Here is an 8,810-nt window from a genome sequence, read left to right on the forward strand (position 1 = left end):
CTAACTATTACAATGTAAAAATAAAATAAATTGAAGACTATTTACAAATGGTTCAATTCCCCATTTATACCAGCTTCTTGGAGTAGTGAACAAGTCAGAAAATAGTCATTTCATTGGTCTAATCTCACAGCCCATGTGGTAGGTGAAATTCTGGGCGCGTTCGGGAAAATATCACAACTGTTGCCAGTAGGTATTGTGTCAATGGTAAATAACCACTCGTAATAGAACGAATCCTTATAGGATAGGGCTATGTTGAGGGTGTCAAACCTCAAGGACTGTGGTGGTTTATCAAGTCTTCAATTAATACTATTTTTATTTAGAAAGAGGATTTAATTTGTTGTGGTGCAATAATATAAACAGAAAATAAATAAAGTAAAAGAAAATATCAAGGGTAGAGATACTTAGGGATTGACTTCACCACGATCCTCTTACTATGATCAATTGTTCAACCTTGGGATTTCAAAAATTTATATACCATATGAATTAAACTCAATAACATTCATTTAATTTTGTTTTAAAGAAAGATGTTTCATGAATTTCAATTAACTATAACCTATCTGCAGTTAGCTTGGACTATCCACCTACCTACTTCTAACTAATTTTGCAGTATAATCCATTTTTCCTAAGCATAGCCTATGAAAATATTCATTCACAAAAAACGTTTGAACACCATTACATGATCTCCATTCTTATGTCTGGCAGGGCTGCACCAGATACCATCTAATAAAAATGGGTTAAGAATAGTTTATAAACAGTTATATCTAAGGCAAGGTAATAACTATTCAGAAACTATTAATTCATTAAAACACCAATTGAGTTGGCTTAATTGCTCAAAATCATGTAATCAAAATATATAAACTATTAAATTCCCAAAGTATAAACAATCAAACCATAATAATCGGATCGGGTTACATTAATGCCCTAAGAAAGGAATTAGCCACTTATGACGACGCAAAATATCATCTGTGTAGTCTTCATCGTCAAGGTCTGCACTTCTCTCTTGGGGACTTCCTTTTAAAACCCTAAAAGCCGCCGTGAGAGAGAGATATGAGAGAATATGGAAGAGCCCATTTTTTGTGGCCTTCTTCTCTTCTTTTATAGTGGAGAACAAGTCCCAATCCCCTTAGGATTGGTTTTACATCTTTTGGTAACAATTGGGCCCATAAGGAAATAAAGAAAGGTGAAAATATATAATTCCCGTATGTATTTTTGACTTCCAGGACATCCAGTTTCGAGCTTTAGAGTTCAGGCTCAAGCTTTGAGGTTCAGGCTCGAGCTTTTGGGTTCAGGCTCGAGTTTCACCTGCTAGTAACTTGTTCTGACTTTGTAATGCGATTTTGACCCATTTAAAGTACAAATCTCAAGATGGCTATAAGAGACAAAAACATTGGGCTTCGAGTCTTCTTTCCAGAGCCTCTAAGTTTGCTCAATTTGGAGTTCCAAGTCAAAAGTTATCCCCAAAATAATAAAGTGGGTTCAGAGTTTTTAGCCATACTCGAGCCCGAAGTGGTTGTGCTCGAGCTTTAAGGTTCGGGCTTGAGCTTCTCTGAATTGGTGCTTGATCTTCACTTTGACACTTAGCCAAAATTCTTCAACTATTTTTTGAAGCGTCTTTTTCTTCAACACTTAGAATATTCTCGGGCTTTATCTCTTTTAACATTGCTCGATCTAAGTATTATAGGCTCGAGCACTAGGTACCAGGCTCGAGCTTTAGGTACTCAAGGCTCGAGTTTTAGGTACTTAAGGCTCGAGCTTTAGGTAATGGTGCTCGATCCTTAAGATTAGGCATGAGGTCCCTGGGAGCTTGGTTTTCCAATAAATCAACTCTTCAAATTCCGACACCTTTTACTCGAGCTTAAAGGTTAAGGCTTAAGCACCCTATGGTCAGGCTCGATCACCCTTTGTTAAGGCTCGAGCTTCAATGCCTTCTTAACTTTTCTTCTTTAACTTGTAGGGCTCGAGCCTTAAGACTTGGGCTCGAGCTTTGGATATTGAATTCCTCTAAACTTCACCATTTAAGCTCTCGGCTCACTCTGAATGACTAACAACGACTCTATAAACTTTATTATCATTATTTTCATCATAAAAGCCCGGTTTTAACTGCTTCTTTGGGAAAGTACCTAAAAACATGAAATACACAGAAATTAGTCTAACAACGGATAGAAGTATCACCTTAGGTCTTAACATATGTATATTTAGGGGCTCGAATATGCAATATTCAACGCTCATCACACCCTCAAACTTACATATTGCTAGTCCCTTAGCAATACAGAACTAAAAAGCCACTTTCGTGGGAATTATGGTTGCATTTAGCCTATGCAACAAGCCTTTAAACCCCTAGGTTACCCCTAGTGGACGAGTTGTAGTCTCGTAAGGGTTTCTAGTGAAGATACCCACAAAATTCTCAAATCAGTGCCTTAATTGCACGGTAAGTTCATTCAAACCTGTTTTCATATCATAATGTCCCAGCAATGCATCAATCAGTCAACGACAACAAGTATAAGGAACTATATTAAACAGGAAAAATCTCCGACTCTCAATATCATATCAGCAGCCATAGTCCCCATATGTTAGTTTAATCACATGTTTAACAATCTTGATCCCCAGAGTCCTTTTTAATAGTGAACTTACAATTTTAAACATGTAGCTTACTATCCATACTTATATCTAACTCATGTTATCTCTTAATTCACAAGTAAACCTTTCAAATTCTGATCCCCAATGTATTTTTTCTAATTTTTTACACGTTTGCATTTTTTTTCAAAAAGGATACTGTGCAATGCTCTGGTTTATTAAGCTTTCTAAATCACCCTTGTAACGAACTTTCAGCCAATGACTCCCAAACCAGATGGTTTTAGGACATTAAGTGATAAAACACCCCTCTGTACCTAATTGTTCAAGTAGTCTAGGCAACCTAAACCCCTTATGTAACAAGATTTTAGCCAATAACTCCCAAACCAGATGGTCTTAAGGCATTGGGTGTCAGAACACACCCCTAAGGACTTAATTGCTCAAGCAATCTAGGTACAAACCTGAACTTGATTCTTTTCTACTTCTTTTCTTCATTTTTTTTTTTTCATTGCATACATACCATATTATTTCTTTCATCATTTTTTATTTTTATTTTATATACCTTGGTTCTCAAAATCATCAAATTAACCTGCTCATTTCAGTTTAACACAAATTAGAATAAGATTTCATGTTTATACCCCACAAAATTCATGTAAGTGTGACTATGTGCAAAGTGAAGTATTCTAGGAATCAAAATCATCAAATTATAATTATCTTGACAAAGTGGACTATAGGCCACCAATTAATATAAATTTTTTTAGAAAATCCATATTTAGCATGAATTCGGCATATAAGCCATCTTTAGCCAATATTAGACTGCATATGGACATCACAACAATCAACAGACTCCAAATCATGCTTAAAACAATTAAAATGCATTCTCATGTGCACAATATATCAACAACAAATTTTTTTTCATTGCATACATACAATATTATTCCTTTTATCAATTTTTTTTTATACCTTGGTTCTCAAAATCATCAAATTCACCTTCTCATTTCAGTTTAACACAAATCAGAATAAGATTTCAAGTTTATACCCCACAGAATGCATGTAAGTGTGAACATGTGCAAAGTGAAGTATTTTAGGAATCAAAATCATTAAATTATAATTATCTTGACAAAGTGGACTACAGGCCACCAATTAATATAAATTTTTTTAAAAAATCCATATTTAGCATGAATTCGGCATATAAGCTATCTTTAACCAATATTAGACTGCATATGGACATCACAACAATCAACAGACTCCAAATCATGCTTAAAACAATTAAAATGCATCCTCTTTTGCACAATATATCAACAACAAATTTTTTTTCATTGCATACATACCATATTATTTCTTTCATCATTTTTTTTTATACCTTGGTTCTCAAAATCATCAAATTCACCTGCTCATTTCAGTTTAACACAAATCAGAATAAGATTTCAAGTTTATATCCTATAAAATGCATGTAAGTCTGAACATGTGCAAAGTGAAGTATTCTAGGAATCAAAATCATCAAATTGTAATTATCCTGATAAAGTGGACTACAGGCCACCAACTAATATAAATTTTTTTCAAAAATCCATATTTAGCATGAATTCGGCATACAAGCCATCTTTAACTAATATCAGACTGCATATGGATATCACAACAATCAACTGTCACGCCCCAAATTTTCTAAATAAATTTCCCAATTTATTCAAATCAAAATACTTCAAAAAAGACACCCAGGATCTCAAAAGTAATAAAATACCCTTTATTTATACAAATCAATTTCCTCAAAATAAAAATACATCATCTCTAAAATAATTTAAATAAATCTTCAACACCAACTCTTCCACCTAAGCCCGCAACTAGCAATTCACGGTACCTGAAATTGGAAGGGGGTGAGACGGAGAAGTCCTAGTAGGAAAAACCATAACAAGAATCTCAAGGGGTTTCATGAAAATTAGCTTCACAAAATAACACAAATGCTTTTAAACAAAATAACATATATGCAATTTGAAGCAAGAGAGCAATCACAAAATATTTGAGATAAAAATCACCCCAAACGATTTAAGGTAAAAATCCCTACTCTGCAAAATAATAAATACTCCTCATTGAATCATCTGAGCATCAAATCTCTCTATATATTTCTCGGCCTCCTCACTGTTTCCCTCTATTTTCTCTTCTATTTTCCTCATACAAACCCAAAGCACAAATACCTTATTTAAAGGCCATTCCACCGACACATTACAATAATATCTCACTTTCACAAAAATCTAATGGGTCCCGCCACTATCTTCTTTCCTTATCTTCATTCATTCTTTTATTTCCACATACATAGAACACATTCTCACCCAACATAAATCAGACAAAGCCACGTGAAGGACACAAACCAAAACAACAATTTGCTAAGAAAACAATTTGTAGGTCCTGCCATTATTACTACAAGTCACTTTTCTTTTTTCTTTTTTTCCTTATCTCTCTCCACTTCTGCAGTCCACCTGCCCTCATTTTCCAATAGACACAAAACTATATATATATAATATATATAATATCAAGCCCAACAAATATCTCTAAGTGGGACCCACCACTTTATAATCACAAAAATTTAACTTTTCTTCTTCCACTTTGGCTGCTTCTCTTATTCTATCTCCATCAGACAATATATATATATATATATATATATATATATATATATATATATATATATATATATCATACAAAATGAAACAAACCCACTTATTCTCAAGTAGGACCTACACCAAAAACCATCTAAATTTTCTCTTCATTCTTCTCTTTCAATTTTGGCACCTGCCTGCTTCCCTTTATGCTTCATTCCACAATTCATTACATATACAAACATACATAAGATAACAAAACCCAAATCAAACCATTCTCAACTCTTTGAAATAACAAGTGGGGCCAGCGGACAACCAATTTCATTTCTATCTTCAATTTCGTTTCTCAATCTCTCTAATTGATTTCGGTAGCAACCCCAATCCTTTAGATGCAAAAGAAATATATATGTAAATATCATCAATATATATCTATATAAAACAAAAATCAAATCCATTAAATAACTCAGTTGGGTAAGTCTCTAATTAAAATTAAAAATTCAATTGGAAAGTCTCCAATAACACAAAGTAATAATGAAATACATATAATTAAAACTCTTAAAAATTTGAGTTGTCACATCAACAGACTCCAAATCATGCTTAAAACAATTAAATGCATCATCTTGTGCACAATATATCAACATCAAAATTTAAAAGGCACTGTCTTACCCCCAAACTTAAGATGCACAATGTCTTCAATGTGTAAAAACAGATGTAGAGTTAGAAAGATATTACCAAATACGCAGAACTAGCAAAGATCAAGAATTGATAGCTTAGAGAAATGAAATCGTCACCTCACCCCCAAACTTAGTTCTTTGTACCTGACAAAATAATCACACTCCACATCACAATCAGAGTATCAAGTATATGGAGTAAAACACATATATATATATATATATATATATATATATATATATATCATTATATACCAGTCAATCAAAATTTTTTTCATTTTTTTATAATCAAAATAAAACAAAACTAACCTAATCTAAAAATAAAAGAAAAATACACAAAGAAACTAACCTATTTTTTTTTTTTCTTTTCTTTATAAAAACAAACCTAAACTAACCTAATCGAAAAATAAAAGAAAAATACAAAAATAAACTAAAAACCTAGAAGACTAAAAAGAATATAAAGAAAAATAAAAATAAACTAATCTAAAAATAAATAAATAAAAAAAATAAAAATAAAAATAAAAATAAAAGAAAAATAAAAATAAAAATAAAAAAACTAATCTACAAGTGCTAAGTTTAACGTCTCTAGCAGACGTGGGGGTGACTTGCTAGTCAAAACTATCAAAAATGAGATACAGAACATCCACGTTTAACCTCTTATCAATTTTCCCCATTACCTCCTCACTTACAGCAGTGAATTCATCCTCTAAAGGAATAACATGAAAATAAATGGAAGATTTAATATTGTTCTCTTCATCCATGGTCTTGAAAACAAAATCAACAACGGTCTACCTTGCATCCTTGTTGTGCTCTGGAAATATATTCAATGAATTACTTCTTTTGTTATTTAGTAAGGCAGTATCTTTTAAAGACTTAATTGGATCTTTAGGAAACTTACTCTCTTCATCATTTTTCTCTTCCTCTAAATGAATCACCTTTTCCCCGCTCTCTAAGGTATTGATGGCCTGAATAAATTTATGATCTAAAGTACAAGGAATATCCTCATCAATTATGTTGTGCTCTATTAGATTGGCCACTAGCTAACTTGACAATTTCTCCTCCTCTTGACGAGATAGAATATTCATTATTTGCCTAACGTCAACTTCTATTTGCTCAACATGAACTTCTAGCTTGGCTAGGGCTTGAGAATGAGAATAGAGAACTTGGGTTTGAGCATTAAGCTCAGCAGGAGCATTTAATAATTTATCTTCAAACCCAGGCGAGTACCTAGAAGGTGATGGAGTTGGTTTATCATAGAATTGTTGGGGAGGGCAGTGGTTATAAGGAGGATAAAAAGAAGTAATCAAGTCTATAGGAAGATGGTGATGCTTGCATTGAATTGGACTCAATTTCATAAGGAATAAAACATGATGGAGGGTTATAAGTAGAAGGATGTAATGGTCCTTATAACCTGTATCTAAAAATTCCTCCATTCACGCTCAATCCTCTTCAACATAAAAAAAATAATAAAAATAATAATATACAACAAAAATAAGTGCAAGGATAAAAGTAAGAAAAACTCAAAAAAGGTTTTGAAAATTCTATTCCTTCTACTTTGTTGCTCCCGCGCCTAAAATCTTGCACCTAAAAACCAAAAAGAAATCAAAAGAAAAATATATACAAAGTCCTAAACTACAAATTAAAACAAAACTAATCTCAAACTCAATAAATTCGTGACACAGTCCCCGGCAACGGCACCAAAAATTGTTGTGTCAATAGTAAATAACTACTCGCAATAGAACGAATCCTTGTAGGGTAGGGCTATGATGAGGGTGTCGAACCTTAAGGACTGTCGTGGTTTATCAAGTCTTTAATTAATACTATTTTAATTTAGAAAGAGGATTTGATTTGTTGTGGTGCAATAATATAAATAGAAAATAAATAAAGTAAAAGAAAAGATCAAGGGTAGAAACACTTAGGGATTGACTTCACCACGATCCTCTTACTACGGTCAATTGTTCAACCTTGGGATTTCAACAATTTATATACCATATGAATTAAATTCAATAACATTCATTTAATTCAGTTTTAAAGAAAGATGTTTCATGAATTTTAATTGACTATAACCTATCTGCGGTTAGCATGAACTATCCACCTACCTACTTCTAACTAATTTTGAAGTATAATCCATCTTTCCTAAGCATAGCCTATGAAAATATTCATTCACAAAAAACGTTTGAACACCATTACATGATTTCCATTCTTATGTCCGGTAGGGCTTCGCCAGATACCGTCCAATAAGAATTGTTTGAGAACAGTTTATAAACAGTTATATCTAAGATAAGGTAATAACTATTCAGAAACTATTAATTCATTAAAACACCAATTGAGTTGGCTCAATTGCTTAAAATCATGTAATCAAAATATATAAACTATCAAATTCCCAAAGTATAAACATTCAAACCATAAAATTGGATCGGGTTACATCAATGCCCTAAGAGAAGAATTAGCCACTCATGACGGTGTAAAATATCATCTGTGTAGTTTTCATTGTCAAGGTCTGCACTTCTCTTTTGGGGTCTTCCTTTCAAAACCTAAAAGCCGCCGTGAGAGAGAGATATGAGAGAATATAGAAGAGCCCATTTTTTGTGGCCTTTTCCTCTTTTTTTTTTTATAGTGGAGAATAAGTCCTAATCCCCTTTGGATTGGTTTTATAGCTTTTGGTAATAATTAGGCCTATAAGGAAATAAAGAAAGGTGAAAATATGTAATTCCCGCATGTATTTTTGACTTCCAGGATGTCCAGGCTCGAGTTTTAGAGTTCAGGCTCGAGCTTTGAGGTTCAGGCTCGAGCTTCACCTACCAGCAACTTGTTTTGACTTTGTAATGCGATTTTGACTCATTTAAAGTGCGAATCTTAAGATGGCGATTAGAGACAAAAACATCGGTCCTTGAGTCTTTTTTCCAGAGCCGCTAAGTTTGCTTAATTTGGAGTTTCGAGTCAAAATTTATGCCCAAAATACTAAAATGGGTTCAGAGTT

General features: G+C 33.0%; 1 long non-coding RNA gene across 1 annotated transcript; it reads right to left on the bottom strand.

Moving 5' to 3' along the window:
• Window positions 1–4,291: 4,291 nt before the first annotated feature.
• On the bottom strand, window positions 4,292–4,723 carry LOC132267694 (uncharacterized). Its single transcript, XR_009469054.1, has 2 exons — window positions 4,631–4,723; window positions 4,292–4,426 (listed from the first exon to the last, which is right to left on the bottom strand). It is a non-coding gene; the product is annotated as an uncharacterized LOC132267694 (long non-coding RNA).
• Window positions 4,724–8,810: the final 4,087 nt, after the last annotated feature.

Source organism: Cornus florida, unplaced genomic scaffold (assembly GCF_030987335.1).
Source record: "Cornus florida cultivar Cherokee Brave unplaced genomic scaffold, ASM3098733v1 CherokeeBrave_3.0.0_Hap2_Chr07, whole genome shotgun sequence".
NCBI lineage: Eukaryota > Viridiplantae > Streptophyta > Magnoliopsida > Cornales > Cornaceae > Cornus > Cornus florida.